The 18,281-nt window shown below is 43.3% G+C and overlaps 1 protein-coding gene across 1 annotated transcript in view; it reads right to left on the reverse strand.

The window, feature by feature from the left end:
* Positions 1-18,281, reverse strand: part of ARFGEF3 (ARFGEF family member 3) — a 127,346-nt gene that overhangs the window by 107,338 nt on the left and 1,727 nt on the right. The window contains exon 2 of the mRNA XM_060114612.1: positions 2,961-3,029. The gene's annotated coding sequence lies outside the window, so the exon portion shown is untranslated. The remainder of the gene's footprint in view (positions 1-2,960; positions 3,030-18,281) is intronic.

Consider the following 18,281-nt stretch of genomic DNA (forward strand, 5'->3'; position numbering starts at 1 on the left):
AGAGGGAATGGCCACAGAGAGCCCAGAGCTCTAGCTAATGCCTGGTGGAAGTACTCTGAGTTGCAGCCAAGCCTGATGGATAAAAGATCCACTATTCTCAGCAGGAAAGCACTTTCCAGGGTGTTTTTCTCACTGGCTTTCTGATCGGTGCCACTGGATAGAGTGAGCCCCTGGTGCTGGCATCTGCATGCTTGTCCTGCTCCTGGATCGCTCTGCTTCTCTCAGCAGCCTGGCGTGCAGATGTCTTTACCCATGGACTGGCCAGCTGCAAGAGTTGGATTCTTACTCCCTTCAACCTGGTGTCCACGCCAGGTCCAGGCGAGCACAGAGGAGTGATTCTGCACACTGCTATTTATCCAAAGCACTTTGAAGTGGTGACCATTTTGGTCCTTACAAAGCAGTCTCCATCCCCCTGCTGTGCTGGAGAATCTGCTGCTGTTTCCAGTCACCAGAAAAGAGTGGGGCGTCTAAGTGAGGGCTGGGGGAACCTGCAGCCTCAACTGTCAAGTTCACCACGGACAGGGAGGTGGTAAGACCTTCTTGTGGGTCTATAGGAGAGGCGGGGCCTAAAAACATCTTCTGGGAGCCTGCGCACTGTCAAGGGAAGGCCCCCGCTATCAAATACAGGATGAAAAGTTTATTTTTAAGATCTTTGCCAAGTCCTTCCTTCAGAGGAATGCAGTCCGAAGCCTCCATCCTGAACAATAAGTCAAAGCTAGCATTGGGGGCTTCCCTGGTGGCGCAGTGGTTGAGAGTCCGCCTGCCGACGCAGGGGAGACGGGTTCGTGCCCCGGTCCGGGAAGATCCCACATGCTGCGGAGCGTCTGGGCCCGTGAGCCATGGCTGCTGAGCCTGCGCATCCGGAGCCTGTGCTCCGCAACAGGAGAGGCCACAACAGTGAGAGGCCCGCGAACAGAAAAAAAAAAAAAAAAAAAACCTCATCCCTGTGAGGATGATAAAGACCTCACCCTCTCAAAGGGAGCTTGGGAATCCCTGGTGGCCTCCCCAGTCCTGAGGGTCCTACAACAACCCATCCCCTTCCCCATACCCCTCCTGGGCAGGGGTCAAGCTAGGCAGTGGCTGGGCAGTAACACGCTGCATTTCCCTTCTTGTCCCTTCACATGGCAAAGAAATAACAAGCCTCTTACACGCCAATCCTGTTTCTTGCTCTGATCAAAACTACATTTGTCACTTTGAAAGCAAACTGGCATGAGGTATCTAAAATAGTCAAACTGATAGAAACAGAGAGTAGAATGGTGGTTGCACGGTGTGGGGAGGAGGAGGGGGAAATGGAGAGTTACTATTCAATGGATATAAAGTTTCAGTTATGCAAGATGAATAAGTTCTAGAGATCTGCTATACACTGCACTACGGTTAACACTACTGAATTGTATACTTAAAAAGTCTGTTAAGGGGCTTCCCTGTGGCGCAGTGGTTGAGGGTCCGCCTGCCGATGCAGGGGACATGGGTTCGCGCCCCTGTCCGGGAAGATCCCACATGCCGCGGAGTGGCTGGGCCCGTGAGCCATGGCCGCTGAGCCTGCGCATCCGGAGCCTGTGCTCCGCAACGGGAGAGGCCACAACAGTGAGAGGCCCGCATACCACAAAAAAAAAAAAAAAAAAGTTTAAGATCTCACGTTGTGTTCTTACCACAGTTAATAAAAAAAAAAAGCAAACCTACAAATGACAAGATCACTCACAAGTATCTCTTAAAATTCAACTAAAAATACTGATAGTTATTCTACTTCTTTATTTATATAGAGTGAAACATACAAATGTGGTAAAGAAAAGTGTTCTTTCTACCTACATAAATACGCATTTGAGAACTGATTTATGTTGTAGTGAGGGGTCAGCTGTCTTTTTCTTTTGACTGACACATAAAAATGTTCTATGCGCTCAAAAATAATTTTCTCTCAATTTTCACTCTTCAATGCCACATAATACCATAAAAACACATGTATCAGCCAATATAAATACTACTCCTGATAATGTTAATTGTGTATGATGATGGATATGTTAATTTGCTTGACTCTGGTGACTATTTCACAATGTATATGCATATCGAAACATCGAACATTTTATTTGTTGGTTATACCTCAATAATGATGAGAAAAAGAAGAAAAAAGAAAACATGCCCGAAGTGCTAAGCGTCTACCTGGTATACTCAATAAATGCTAATCATTAGTGTTAAAAAAAAAAAATACCCATGACTGCTGATGGTTAGGCTTTCTTTTTCTCTATAATTTCAGAATTCAGAATATCATTGGTTCCTTGAGGTCTACATGTGTAGTCCCGTCAAAACATACAAATCCTGAAGATACTCTTTTCAAGAAGTGGCAGGAACTTCACTCTAAGCATAGTAGAGTACAGCTTTGGAATGATGCTGTTTCCCAAAGCCAAAGGCATACACCAGACATTCAAGAAAGCAAGTTTTCTGTTGGACATACTGCTGGGAGCGCTGAAGGTACATATTACTCTAGGCTGCAATACAGATGGAAAAGAGAAGGCTTGCCAATGATCGTTACAAAATGCATTCATCAGGGTTTAGGAGATGGGGATGCAATTTAATCAATAAACATCTCCTCTAAATCTCACACTTGGTTTCTTAAAAACCATAAAAAAAAATCAAATTCTGTTCAATCAATCTTAGGAAAAACAGTAAGTGCAATACCTAGGTGTAGCAGCGTCGGGAGAACCGGTACTGTTATTTCCATGGCTAAAGCCTCAAGTCAAGCAAACCAAAGCATGCAGAGCACCGACTAAGGATGGTGGCCCACATAGCCTGCTTCCCACAGATCAACTCCATAGTGGAAATTCCCCACAATAATGATCAGAGAAGGGCTCACCCCACTGCTGCGGCTTGGCTCCACCCCAGCATTTATCGCAGGTCGGGGTAAAGCAGCTGCGGGCAGACAGCACACACAAGCAGCACTTGAGCGTCTGGGGAAAACGGATACTCACCTCCGCGATCTTCAGCACTGCGCTCCCATTCAGGTCAAAGGTTGGGGTGTAGGTTATGCAGAGTAAAACCTTTAACAGCCAGGAGGCAGAGGAGGAAGGAAGAGAGAAGGAAGTAAAAATTTAGAAATAAATTTCCATTTTGCATGTTATTAGTGCAGTCCTGTTTTTTATGACTCTTTCGCTCTTTGCTTTTCATATGTTTCTTTCCATCCCACCCGTCTCTAATTAGTGACCCCACATTGCCCCCCAAAATAGAGACTAATACTTGTAAAAGGAAGAAGCATTGTAAGCCTGGCCAGAGATGGCTTTCTTCAACAACTCCAGGTCTGTCCAGTAATAAAGAAAACCAAATGGCCAGGCTCACTGCTAGGTCCTGTACGTGAATTACCTAGATTGATATTTTTAGTAAGTGTCATTATTACTGTCCTCATTTTACTGATAAGGAAACTGAAGCTCTGAACGATTAAATAAGCTGCCAAAGTCACACAGGTACCAGCTGTGGAGCTGAGATCTGAACCCAAGTAATCTGACTCCATGCCCTGACTCACCATGCGATACTGTCTCTACATCTTCCTAGACCCGAGCGTCACTGTATTTTTCTCTTCCTGTCGCCTTCCCAGATCCACATGGGATTAGACATTCTTTTATGGGCACTTTCTTCTTTCCTTCTTTATTCTCCCCAGAACACTGCCTGGGGCTTATTTATTAGTGCCAGGTTCCCCTTATTCTCCAAGTTACATAGACAGTGAGTCGATGACATGTACAAGATCTTTAAAGACCACTAAAAATTCCACTTTCTATTTGTAGAGCTATTAGGGAATAGATCAATAAAAGCCCAGAACATTTTAAGGATTGCTTCTAATTTTATAGATAAAAGGCTAGATGCTCCCCTGTCCATTTGGTTTCTGATGCTGCAAATTATCTCGCCCGTGGTCCCAGACATGAAATTGCTGATGTCTGCTCCTTGATCCCCAAATCCAACAGCCACGTCCTGCCTGCATCTTGGCCTGTCAGCAGCAGCTTCAGAGGATGTTTCTCACCTGGTTCTGCCTAACTCGTGAAAGAGCGCTGAAGCCTAGCAAATTTACCTAATACAGGATATACATCTGCTCAGCACATCAAAAAATGTAACTGGGGGCTTCCCTGGTGGCGCAGTGGTTGAGAGTCCACCTGCCGATTCAGGGGACATGGGTTCGTGCCCCGGTCCGGGAAGATCCCACATGCTGCGGAGTGGCTGGGCCCGTGAGCCATGGCTGCTGAGCCTACGCGTCCGGAGCCTGTGCTCCGCAACGGGAAAGGCGGCAACAGTGAGAGGCCCGCGTACAGCAAAAAAAAAAAAAAAAAAAAAAAAAAAGTGTAACTGTCCCATGGAACAAGGAACCTCTCCTAAATCGCTCAGCCTTAGTTACCAGCCAGGCCAGCCCTAGGAACAGTCACGCCTTTAGAGAAAGCAAACAGGTAGGTAATTAAAGAAGGAAAAAAGGATTCTTGCCAATTTTAGTCACAAGGTTAGAATAAATTCACAATTTTTTGCTCCTTAAGGCACCTGAGAGCCAAGAGCTGACTCCAGATAAAAATCGTCTGAATGCCACGCTGGCCGAGAGAGGGGGATTGTGGGAACTACTGCCCCATGGCTTCATGGGAAAAGGCTTTCTTTTGTTGGATGACTATCTTTGGGGGTCGGAGTCTGGTACGCGAGGAGGGATGAGAGCTGAGGACAACAGTGTCACCAGGTCCTAATTTCGCCTGGGGAGAGGCCATGTCTTCTAACGCTTCTGTACTTGATGGTACCTCTGCCTGACGCCCTCCTATCCTGGAATCCTCCTAGGCTTGTTCCTCATGTGGCTCATCTCTTGGCTTCTTGGGGGTCTCAACTCAAATGTCACCCCTCAGAGAGGCCTGCGGCCCTCCCTGAACACTCTCTCTGAAATGGCCTCTCTCACAGCTCCTTGTTTCACTAGCTCCAGAGCAAGCACCAGTCTCATAAATTACTGGTTTCTTTACTTATTTATAAGCTTCTCATTAGACTATAACATCCACCGAGCATCTGAAAGGTCCTCAGGCTTTCTCATATGAGGCTTTCTTACTTTGATATCTTGCTACCTTGCACAGCTTCTCTTTCTTATTTTTTCTACGTTGTGTTTCATGGCAGGTGGGTGGAGGGTATGAGACAGTGGCTGGTGTAGGTGGTCTGGGGAGGTGAGGTGGCCCATCTTCTCTCTTGGGTTTTTTTTGGGTTTTTTTGTTGGGGGTAGGAGTTTATTAATTAATTAATTTATTTATTTTTGCTGTGTTGGATCTTGGTTTCTGGGCGAGGGCTTTCTCTAGTTGCGGCAAGCGGGGGCCACTCTTCATCGTGGTGCACGGGCCTCTCACTATCACGGCCTCTCGTGTTGCGGAGCACAGGCTCCAGACGCGCAGGCTCAGATTCTCAACAACTGCGCCACCAGGGAAGCCCCGGCTCTTGGTTTTTTAAGTCATTACAATAAAGGCTGGCAACTGGCAAGACCTTACAATATGAAACTAATCATGGCAAATTTTTGCCTGAACTGGCTAATTAATAACGTTACTTATAGGACCAATGATCGACTTCCTGCCTTCCATCGCTCCGTGCATTCATACAAGGTGTGCAAGGGTAAGAAAGAAGTTTTCAAAAGCCAACCCAGTTTTCTGTGAGCAAGAGCTGCTTTATGCAACAGAGGCTGGAGGAAGTGGGAGCCGTGTCTATGGTGAGGTCTTCGGGAAGGGCACTGAGTTGGCATATTTGCTAATCAAGCTTCTCAGGGGAACAGAGGAGGCTGGACTCTCTCTGCCACAGGGAAGCCAGCCAAGTGTAGAGGGAGGCCTCTTAGCAACAGTCTGAAGGAAGCTGAAGATCCCTGCACCCAACTGATGCTGATCCTGTTCAAAAGCTCATTGAAAAAAAGGCTCTCCACACCTAATGTCTGGCCACTAACATCCAAAGACTCACTGAGCTCTATGCAAAAACTAAAAACAAGAAAAAAATAGTGAAAGTGAAGCATGATAATGAAGCCAGTTCCTTAAGCTCACACAGCTTGTTTTTCTGGAAGCAGAGCAGGTTTTAACTCCAGAGCTGATGGTGCCCATGGCCCCCCCATGGCTCCCAAGACATATAAAGGGTCCCCAGTTTCTAGCAAGGATGGTGAAGCAGACAGAAGTGACTTATTGAAAATGATACATGGAAAAACGGAACCCAAAGCCTGGCAAGCGCTAATTCACTGGATTCAAACACAGACCGGGTGTAGGAAATTTAGGGTGACAGCAAATTAATTTCAAGTGTCTGATTTCCACTGCATAATGAAAGAGTAAGAAGTTTAGACTGGTATTCTGAGCACGTTGGCCTCAAGGAAAACAGGAGCACCTAAATGCTGAGGACAATTCCATTAAAAATACATCCCTCACAGGGTCATTAAAGCATACTGACTACATTACCACTGAACAGCAAGAACTTGAGTGACAGGCAGCGTATTGCAGTCTAGATGGTTGGTGCTTCCTCCATAAATAAGCCAAGAGGATGGGGAAAGTAGGTGCAAAACCTTCCACAAAAAGGGCACGATCATTACAGAGGCTAATAAAAATCGCAATTATGAAAAAACAATAACTGAGTAGCTACTATATACAAGAAACAACCCTGCAATTAAAAATGTGTACAGAAACACCAGATAAAACAGATTAGACTGGAAAGGAGAAAGAGAAGCTGATTTACTGCAAGCACTGGGCCCAAGTGATAAGAATCTGAAAAATGTAGCCACATTAGGAACACAGAGAGACAGATGAGGATAGATAATGATGACAAGTGCAAGATCACAGGTATGCAGTTCTGATCAGGAAAACCCCGGAAGAATCCTCTCCTAAGGCAAGGGCATCTTATCGTCATGATTGGGGTTTCTCCATCAGGCTCATTCTGCCCTGTGATAGCAATCACGACAGAGCAGGGGCTGTGATGTCAGGGCTAAAACACAAGTGTTTCAGTAACATGACTGTGGCATGTGATTTAGTATTGAATTGCTGTGACTTTGCCTACATCCTCTAAGCCCCTTATCTTTAAAATTCCCATCCCACCTCACAAGGATATTTAGAGGAAAAATTAATTAAATGACTTAAAAAAAAAAAGAGGGGCTTCCCTGGTGGCTCAGTGGTTAAGAATCCGCCTGTCAATGCAGGGGACACGGGTTCGAGCCCTGGTCCGGGAAGATCCCACATGCTGCGGAGCAACTAAGCCCATGCGCCACAACTACTGAGCCTGAGCTCTAAAACCCGTGAGCCACAACTACTGAGCCCACGTGCCACAACTACTGAAGCCCGCGTGCCTAGAGCCCGTGCCCCACAACAAGAGAAGCCACCGCAATGAGAAGCCCACACACCGCAACGAAGAGTAGCCCTCACTCGTCACAACTAGAGAAAGCCTGCACACAGCAACAAAGACCCAGTGCAGCCAAAAATAAATAAATAAATAAATTAAAAAAAAAAAGAGTACAAACAGTACATATATCTCTAGGCTATCTTCTCATAAAGATTAAACAAGTCTCCATTTGATGTAACTCATGGCAGCCATTCCAGTGTAAATAATTAGATGCATTTTAAGTAAAAAAAAAAAAAAAAATCAATCAGACCATCCGCATTCAAAAGCATAAATCTTTCCAAGTCTTCATCCTACTATGTATCACTGCCCCCAATTCCTACTGCCTAAAGCCCTCGTCATTCTGACACAGCTCCACTTCCTCTCTCCTTGGTGTTCTCCCTTTCAGGCCCCAAATCAATTCAAGGCATTATTCGCCAAGGTTCTAATTGCTGTGGGGTCACAAATACAAAGCAAGCACCATCTTTACCATTACAAACTCACCGTCTATTGGAGAAATGAATACTTGTACAACTATACTTCATGGCTGACTATAGTGAGTGCTACTGCAACCGTGAGGTATATAATAATTTTTAAGGTCAGAAGACATCTCAACTTCGGAGAGCAGAGAATTCACAGATTAGATAATGTGTGAGCAAAGCACTGATACAGGAGAGAAAAGGGAGGGACAGATGTACCAAGCAAAGGAAATGTTGTGAGTAAAGGTATGAAGTGTGAAGGCAGAGGCTGGAGATGATGCTACAAAGGTTGGCTGGAACCTTATTACACATCAACTTAAATGCCCCATGTTTAGTCTTTTGCACAGATTATTTTAGGGCTGCTTAAGGAAACAAATCACAACTAAAACTAGATGTAGAGACTTCCCTGGTGGTCCAGTGGGTAAGACTCCAAGCTCCCAAAGCAAGGGGCACGGGTTTGATCCCTGGTCAGGGAACTAAGACCTTGCATTCCACATGGCACAGCCTAAACAAACAGACAAACAAATAAAAACTAGATGTACTGAGGTAAACTGGAAATCAGAGCAATAAAGCAGACAATATGTTGTAGATGAATTAAAGACAGAGCCTAGTCATTCCAGTGGCAATGAACTGACTGGGGTGCATTGGTGAAGGGATGAAGGGAATTCACAAATAGAAGGCAATGTTCACCCATATATGAAACCTGGGTGTCATCCAACCACTGTTCTCTCCCCACCTACTCCCTACCATTCTAGTCAACCTGGTTGAAATCTCTCATAGACCCCTATTCCCATATATTTCATAAAGCTTTATATTAGATAATAAAGTAACATGTTTTAGAGAACAAAGATATAACTTGTTCAAAATCCGTCACATAGAATATTTCTCTACAGATGTGAATTAATCCCAGAATGGGCAGAAAACGCAAAAGGCTTATTCCATAGCATTTATTTGGAGCAGTTTAGATATATTACTTAAATCTGGGTGCCCTCTCCACCGCATACTAGATTTATGAGCTCCTTGGTAGTAAGGTTTAACTTTTTTAAAAAAATTAATTAATTTATTTATTTTTGGCTGTGTTGGGTCTTCATTTCTGTGTGAGGGCTTTCTCTAGTTGTGGCAAGCGGGGGCCACTCTTCATCATGGTGTGCGGGCCTCTCACTATCATGGCCTCTCTTGTTGCGGAGCACAGGCTCCAGACGCGCAGGTTCAGTAATTGTGGCTCACAGACCCAGTTGCTCCGCGGCATGTGGGATCTTCCCGGACCGGGGCACGAAGCCGTGTCCCCTGCATTGGCAGGCAGATTCTCAACCACTGCGCCACCAGGGAAGCCCCAGGTCTAACTTTTTGATGCCCACCATGTTTATAGTGCCTGGCCAGGCTCTGGGAGGTGTGGTGAGTCCCGGCCCACGCTCAACCCCTCCTATGCATTGTCCACATGAGTAATCAACTACACAGAGTTTCAGTGGGACTGTGCATCTGTGTGTCTAGTCATTACTGTAAAATGTGTAGGCAATGTGATAAGACAGGCTGGTGACACAGAAGGAAACTGTCCTGGGAATCTGAATGTGAGATCCAGGTGGTGTGACTGGCTAAAGGCAGTTTTTGCAGCCTTATGGGTAATAATACTAGAGTTTCAGATGACCTGGTTAGGGTAATCAGAATTTAGTGAGCCCCCATTCAGGATGTCCAGCTATTTGGCAGGACCTCAGGCAGGACAGGGAGAAAAACATCTCTACCAATCAGAGGGCATCTCCCATGAGACTTACAGAACATCTGTTACTCTCTGCTGAGATCCTTTTTTTTTTTTTTTTTTCTGGTACGCGGGCCTCTCACTGCTGTGGCCTCTTCTGTTGCGGAGCACAGGCTCCAGACACGCAGGCTCAGCAGCCATGGCTCACGGGCCCAGCCGTTCCGCGGCATGTGGGATCTTCCCGGACCGGGGCACGAACCCGCGTCCCCCGTATCGGCAGGCGGACTCCCAACCACTATGCCACCAGGGAAGCCCTGAGAACCTATTTTTTTTTGCACTCAACACAGTAACAGGTAACTTATGTAAGATTTCTGAGTCAAAGAGATCATTTCTGCTAAAGTTCCAAATGAGTCCTCTACAGGACCATTTGCAGGGGATGGAGGAGTAAAGAAATGATTCCTAAGCCTACTGGATAGCAGCTGCGCTCCCACTTGACCTCCCCCTTGTGCTGCATTACTCAGGCTGCCATTCATTCATTCATTCCACAAATACTGAGGTGTGACGAGTGGTCAGGCCTAGTGCTAGGTGCTGGGCATACAGGAGGAACTAAAAAAGATACCCTGACCCCTGCGCTCTGTACAGCTAACATCTGGTTTCGAAGACAGTGAAAACACAAGGGATTACAATAAGTTGTGATGAGCATGATGACTGGGAAACTGCACTGGACTCTGAAAAGCATATCAGGGTCTAACACACAGTACACTTGTAATGTTATATGCATCCTTTTTTTTTTTTTTTGGCTGCACCTCATGGTCTATAGGATCTCAGTTCCCCAACCAGGGAGTGAACCTGTGCCCCCTGCATTGGAAGGTGGAGTCTTAACCACTGGACCACCGGGGAAGTCCCTATACTCATCTTTAATGGAACTCTAAATTTATGCTGTAACACATATAATTAAGGAGTGAAAAACCCAGGGAGGAAGACGAGGAGACCATAAAGAAGTGAGTTAATCTGTGGAAGTCAACCTACCCTAAGGCACACTGGGGACAAGGAGGCATGTTGAATGAACAGGAATCTTCTTTTCCTTAAACTATTAAAATATACATTAGTGCTTAGTTTACACATAAGTGTTTCCTGAGGTCACTGTAGTTTCATTTCTCCAAATATAAGATGCTATTTATAAATCAAGCCAAATAATCTACTATAGCTCAAAAAAGTAACTCAAAATTTGAGTACAGCCCACAGGGGCTTTGTCTTTCCCTTATTTGAAGAGGAGCAAACTCTCTGGAAATCCTTGATGCCAGGCGCCATTTCAAACCCCAGCTCTGGTTCTGGCTGAAATTTTCGCTTTGTTACTTAATGCACACTCCCTTCTGGCCTCTCATGTATATTGGCTTGAAGATTCATAAACTTAAATGTATTTGCATAATTCCTTTTCTTGAGAAAAAGCCCAGTTCTTTTATTTTTTTTACTCCGTTAAATTTGGCAAAAACAAAGATGGGAAATTCAGTGACAAGGACGGGAACACGGAGACACCAAGTGCCTTTCTCTTGCGTGCAGGGCTTGCCCTCCTCCTGGGAGTGCAGCCTTATGATTACGTACTGCTGAAAGTGTACCTCAGCCATGAAGTAGAAATAGATGCTTCCCCTCAGGGTCCACCTATAAACAACAAAGCAGGCTCAGTTTCCTGCAGACAGCAGGAGGGCAGAATACACATCTTTAGAGTCTGGGGGGTGCAGTACCACAAAGTCAACAGAGAATTTCAGAGGCCATCTTCCTATGGTCTAAATTTAAAATGTGGATGGCCAAAGATAAGCATTTTTTTCTTGTCTTGATCAAAGTTGCTCAACCTCAGAAATACTGACATTTTGGGGCCAAATAATTCTCTTCGTGGGAGATTGCCCTGTGTATTATAGGATGTTTAGCAGCGTCCCTGGCCCCTATAACCTCTAGATGGCAGTGGCTCTCCCTTCCCCAGTTGTGACAACCAAAAACGTCTCTAGACATTGTCAAATATTCCCTGGGGGACAAAATGCTCACCTGTTGAGAACCACTCTTAGGTCATTTATACCCCATGCCTTGTGGATATAACTGAGAATCTCTACATCACCCTGCTTCCAAAAGCCTCAGAGCTAGAATACAGGACTTCCAGAGGGGACCTGGGGTGAGCCACTGACCCTTCACCTTCAGAGGGCCTGAATTGAAGGTACCAACAAGGCTGCTGTTGAGCCACACCCCAATCTTTATTTTGATCCAAAGAAAATGAATCAAATTATTTCAGTGCATGAAACGTCTACCACTTGTGACTTAAATTGATTTACATTAGGCTGAGGTGACAGGTAATTACAGAAATCACTTTCTGGCTCAACTTGCCCAAATTCTGGCAAATAGCTATTCTGAGAGGTTTTTTTAGTCAGTAGAAGATTTTTCTAGAGCTCATGAGTCCCCAGTTTGGAAAACATTGCAAATTACTTATTGGTTTATTGTCATGTCTCAGGTTCTTTCCTGGCCTTTATTTGTTGCCACTAGTAATAAGTTTAATATTCAACATATACATCAGATGTGCCCTTAGCACCTAATTCTAGGAAATATTACACCAGTGATATCTGTAGAAAAAATATGTAAATATTAAATTATAATGAACTTGAACTTAGCTAATTCGCTTGAACAAATAATCCAATCGTTCTTATTCTTCTTATCTTCTCCCTCTAAACCCTCTTCCTTGGCAAAATCTCATAACTCTTACCTCTAACTAGAAGCCTCACAAATGCATTTCAAGAGCCAATATTTCTCCCAAGTTTCAAATCTTAATTTCAGCTTATAAACATCAGAAATGATATATGCAATTTCATGAAAATCACATAAACCACACTAAGTCTCCAACATGGTAAACAGCTAACACTTCTTCCTGCTCTAAAATTCTTAATTATGCAACCATTAAAATTATCTGTGAGGGGATAAATATAGCCGTGTGGGAAATGCTTATAAGCTAAAGTTAAATGAAAAGCAAAAAATATAATCATATATACACAGTGAATGTAACTGTAAACACATAAATCGATATGATTAGAAACGCATATACAGAAGTCAGTCACAGTGATGAAATCTACAATGAATGTTTTCTATTTGGAAAGCCTGTAATGTGAAACTCCTTGTATTTGTTCTTTTAAAATATTGTAATTCTTTGATATCTGACAATATGAACTCACCATCTCTCTCCTGAGTTAGCCCCTTAAAATCCATCATTCAGCCAGAAACTCCAGCTCCAAGTCTTGAAATCATCTTGGATTTTCCCCTTCTCACCTACTCACCACCTATGCCACCGCCAATCACCAGCTACTGCAAATCCCCTCAGCGTGCTCAGCTGCACTTTTCTGCACTCAGCTGCGGGGCACCCCTCCTGTCCCCTCCAACCTCACAATAAGCCATCTCGCCAGTGCCTCTGACTTGGCTCTGCTGATCCTCCAAGCATCCTGCAAAACCCTTTTCCCCTCCCCCCACCTTCAACATCTAACACCCAGCTCTGAACATGTCACTTTCTTGCTACTCTGAAGACCCCCCAATCTCTACAGACTCCCGGCTCCTTACTTACTCTAACCAGGCCCTCCAGAATCTGCTTCAACATCCCCTTCAGGCTCATCGACCATTATCCCTCACTAATCCGGGTTTCCACCCTGTGCTTCTCCATCTCCAAGACTTTTCCTCTACCAAGAATGCCCAGCCTCTCTCCCAATATAAAAAGAACGGAATTCCAAACACCTTTCAAAGTCCAACTCAAACAGTATCCCCTCCTTAAAATGCTGATCTGCCCAGTTGAATGTGGGTTTTCCTTCTGAATTTTCCCATTGAACTTTTCTTCTGCTACAACATATACAACTATCTTGAATTATGGTAATTGTGCACATCTTTATCTTTTTCCTATTAGATTATAAATCCTTGTCTTCGTTTTGCTTTTAATACTATAAAGTTTTATGTATTGTTGGTAATGTAGATATATTCACAGACAATGAAATAAAGTAAAAAAAAATTAAAAAGTCCAATGAATTATCTTTTCTAGTTTAACTGTAACAAATTTATTTTGACCTAATCTCACAGTTAGATTTTTAATAAGTTAATTTCATCAGTGTGTTCTGGATAACACCCTTACACCTCCTTCTCTCTTCCCCTCTGAGAGTCTCCACAGAATGGGTGCCTCATCTCAGATTGTCTGCCTATATACGCATGAGGCTTTTGATAGTTTTATACTCAATGCTTAGAGAAATGACCAACAAAGCCTCTTGAGACAGTTTATAAAGGGCTAAAGACAACTTGATTCTCTATATGTTAAACATTTAATAATTATAAAACTCTTGTAGAATATCCAAATCATATGAACTCTGCCTAGTAGGACAAAATAGGAACTTATTTGCACAGATAAATGGTGGGATGTTTTCTGTAGACCATGGGATCGTGGCTATTGGTTAGGACCCTAAATATATCTAGGTGGATAACAGATATATAATTTACAAAATTCTTCTTTTAAGCAAGGAAGCTACAATTCAACAATAGTAAATATGATGAGGTCCCTTTTCAGGAATCAGAAATATACATGGTTTCTTTTCTTTACTCCCTTCCTTTACTATAGAAGAAAATTACCCTGTTATAGGCTGTATAGGAAGGGGCTATAGAGGAAGAAAAGAGACAAGAAGAAACACATAAAGCAATGGTACTTCTATGTTCTGGTTCATAATTTGAGTGAGAGGTGTTCATTTTATTATCATGCTATACATATTCTTTTCTAACAACTAAAAAATGAAAGCTAACACCAACCCTATGCCATGTACTGTTCTAGACACTTCTTTTATATTAACTCATTTAAGAGTCACTATAACAATAATATTAATATTATTTGCTTTTTACAGATCAGAAAATTGAGGCAGATAAATAGCTTTCCCAAGGTCACCAGGCATTCTAGCTTGAGAAGCTGTGCTCTTACCACTCTACTACTAGGTATTTTGAAAAGAAGAAAAGTGACAAGAAGTTTAAAAACAATAGAGTCCAAAGACTGTTTCACAGGACAGTTACACAAAGCCATTCTTTCTCCTAGACACACTTGGCCACTTATAAGTTTCCTCAATGAATTCCTATCTACTCTAAGAGATTTCTAGTCTCTCATTATGTTTCACTCTTTTTCAGAAGCCATATTACTCATATTTGCCTTGCAGTTAAACGAGGATGCAGTTTTCTTCTAAAACCACACAGCCAAAAAGCAGATCAACTCCCAGCCTTGTTACAATGCCTTTCCAGAAAAACACAAATGACTGAAAAAGCAACTTTGCTAACAACAACTGTGTAAGCCCAGAAAGTAACTGAACCACTCCAGCTTCAATTTACATATAAAAAGAAGGATCTGATTATGTATGAGGTTACTTTAATTCTAAAGTGTGAATACATGTTGATCTTTCTCATCTTTGAACTCAGATTATTGCGTTTGGCTTCTTTTGTCAATTATCCTGGTGGGCCACTGGAAACCACCACATGTGTTTCCCTCTCTCCATTAGTCAGTAACTAAATTAGCAAGCAATTAGTAAGGCATATGCCAGATGCTCTGTTAGGCACCAAAGGGATAAAAACAATACTAACAATATATAATTAGTTTTCACTTACTAACTAGTGAAATTTTCCACTATGCCTGAGTTGAGTTTAGGACTAACTAGTTGGAGAAATTATGATATGCAGTTTCCCTGAATAAGCCACAGCATATGCAGTTACCCTGAATAAGCCACGGCCTTAGCTAACCTCATACCTCTCTGAATGCATCATCATCCCTTTCCTCTGAGGAAAGTGAAGTAAAAAAAAAAAAAAAAAAGCAGCAGGTGGTGGAGGGGATGATGCACCAGCTGCCTCTAACTGAGGGAAAGAAACCAGACTATGATTCTCACGTGAAAAGTGATGGTGGCTGACTGCCAGCTCTCTCTGAGCACTACCCCCGTCTTTTTCAAGAATAGAATTCTGGGCACATGGCTGCCCAAAATAAAGACTACACTTTCCAGCCTTCCTTACAACTGCTGCCATATGACTGGGTCCTGGCCAATGGGAGAGAAGCAGAAGTGTCCTGCACCACTTTCCTCCTGCCAGTTGGCTGGAATGTAGACATTCTGGCAGGAAACGGGGAGCCCTTGTGTTTCACAAGCTGGAGAAACATAATCCAAGATACAAGAGTCTCTGATAATGGGGTTCAGCCAATACTGGCCTAAGGCAGTGCAAAAGAAAAACAAATTTCTGCCTTGTTTCAGCTGAAATGAGTCCTAACTAACACAGCCTTCCTTTCTTCCCTTTCTCCAACCCTATCCTTGCCTACCTGATTCTTCCTTATGCTTTCGATCTTATTTGTTTTAAAAATGTCACTTCTTGGGCTTCCCTGGTGGCGCAGTGGTTGAGAGTCCGCCTGCCGATGCAGGGGACACGGGTTCATGCCCCGGTCCGGGAGAATCCCACGTGCCGCGGAGCGGCCGGGCCCATGAGTCATGGCCACTGAGCCTGCGCGTCCGGAGCCTGTGCTCTGCAACGGGAGAGGCCACAGTGGTGAGAGGCCCGCGTACCGCAAAAAAAACAAACAAAACAAAAACGTCACTTGTTAAGAATAGCCTTCTCTGTCCTCTTCATCTGCCCTCCAGCAGGGTCTATTATAAATACACTTTTCTAAATTTTTCTTTCCTTATATTTATCACAGTTCACATGTATTTATCTATTTCATTGACTTCTATCTCCATCACTAGCCTCCAAACAAAGATTCTTTTTTTGTCTGTTTTTGTTTTCTTCACCATAGGATCTTCTGTGCCTAGCACAGTGCCGGACAGGAAGAGATCAAGTATTTGTGGAGTAAATGAGTGAAAAAATTGGAGGATCTCCCCACTCTAGGAATTCTAGAACATCCACAGTAAATACCGCAGGGCTCTGCATTTATACTTGCTTTAACAAAAATCGTGGGGAAAAGTTTAAAAATACTTAGAAGAGTTGCTCTCAAATGTATTCAATGGGCATGGCATTGAAAATGGTGGTGCTTGCTTTAAAAAAAGGGAAATTAATAGATAAGATGAAAATAGCTTCATGTAAACAAATAATGCATAAAGTATTTAATGGAAAATCACTTTTCTCAGTTTTCAATTGTTTGCTTCTGACTTTTTCATATATTTTTATTGTCTGTCTAATGCAGTCATACCAAAGGGTAAAGAAGCCTGGGAGGAAAACTGAGAATTTTCTCTATATGTGCACAAAGGAAAAAGATGATCAACATTTGATCTTAGCAGCAGGAAGAGGGAGGACTATTTGAGAACCATTTAGTTCACAGAACCACGATTTAGATACTTCCCTGCATTAAGTATTGAAATAATATGTAAGCATGTAGCTAACCTCCAATAATGGTACATTCTAAATTAAACATTTTTCATCAAACACCAGATTTTTTGTTCATATCAGAGATTGCTGCAAATCTTCTAAGTTGGTAGCTTTAGACTAAGAAGGGATTTCTCCTTGCTTATGAGAAGGCAGGACAATTCAACCATTTCCCCTTCAAATTTTACTAATGATCATTCCTTCCATAAGGCACTCTTCAAATGCCCAGAATTAGGGATATAAAAACTAACCATTTGAGTAAATGGTCCAAATATAAGACTCTGCTATTAGGGCTTCCCTGGTGGAGCAGTGGTTGAGAGTCCGCCTGCTGATGCAGGGGACACGGGTTCGTGCCCCGGTCTGGGAAGATCCCACATGCCGTGAAGCAGCTGGGCCCGTGAGCCATGGCCATTGAGCCTGCGCGTCGGGAGCCTGTGCTCCGCAATGGTAGAGGCCGCAGCAGTGGGAGGCCCGTGTACCGCAAAAAAAAAAAAAAAAAAAAAAAAAAAAAAAGACTCTGCTATTAAAACATTACTGAGAGGATATTTAGAAATGGTCCTTCCATTTGGCCTGTTTCTTACTCTCAGACCAAGGCGGTGACTGCCATGCTGGTACCGTGTAGGACCAGGTTCTAAATGGAAATCCCGAAGCTTAGGTCTAGCAGCCCTATAGTCAGTAAGCTCTTTCTCCACCAGTCTCTCCCCTTTACATTTTCTATAGATGCTTGGTTGGCTTTTGTTATAAAATATAAAAATACCTCAATGATATTCTCTTCCTTCCCCCAACTCTATCTCACACACACACACACACACACACACACACACACACACCCAGAGCCATGAGCTAATTTGACGGGAAAGAGACTTGGATTCTTTCTTTACATTTGAATCTAGCTCACAGAACTAGTGAGCAAATACACTGTCATGGAAGGATACAGAAAACACACAGGACTTTGAGCCACTCCTAGCTTTGCCCCTTATTAGCCTGTAACGGATCTTTTCTATTCAATCATCTGTAAAATGCAGATAGTAATGACAACCATCTACGTCTTTCAGGATAGGCTTAGAAGACAAGGTAACCTACTGTTTAAGAAAACAGGTTTGAGCCTAGGCTGAATTACAATTCAAATACTGGTCCTGCCATTTCACTAGCTGTGTGATCTTAGTGTGAATGTATTTAACAGAGTGTCTAATGCATAATAAGTGTTAAGTAATTGGCCCCTGTCATTTCTCCTTTGAAAATGTAAAGCATTCCACCATATTCAATTATATTATCTAAAGACTCACATAAAATAGGATGTCCAATAACAGAACGCTCATCAAATGCTTGCTCAGTATCCAGCGTCATATCCTTTCTTACCAACAAAGCCGGCTGCCCCACCCCGCCCCCAGACAGGATGCTCACATCTCTAACAC

This window comes from Mesoplodon densirostris, chromosome 12 (assembly GCF_025265405.1).
Source record: "Mesoplodon densirostris isolate mMesDen1 chromosome 12, mMesDen1 primary haplotype, whole genome shotgun sequence".
Lineage (NCBI taxonomy): Eukaryota > Metazoa > Chordata > Mammalia > Artiodactyla > Ziphiidae > Mesoplodon > Mesoplodon densirostris.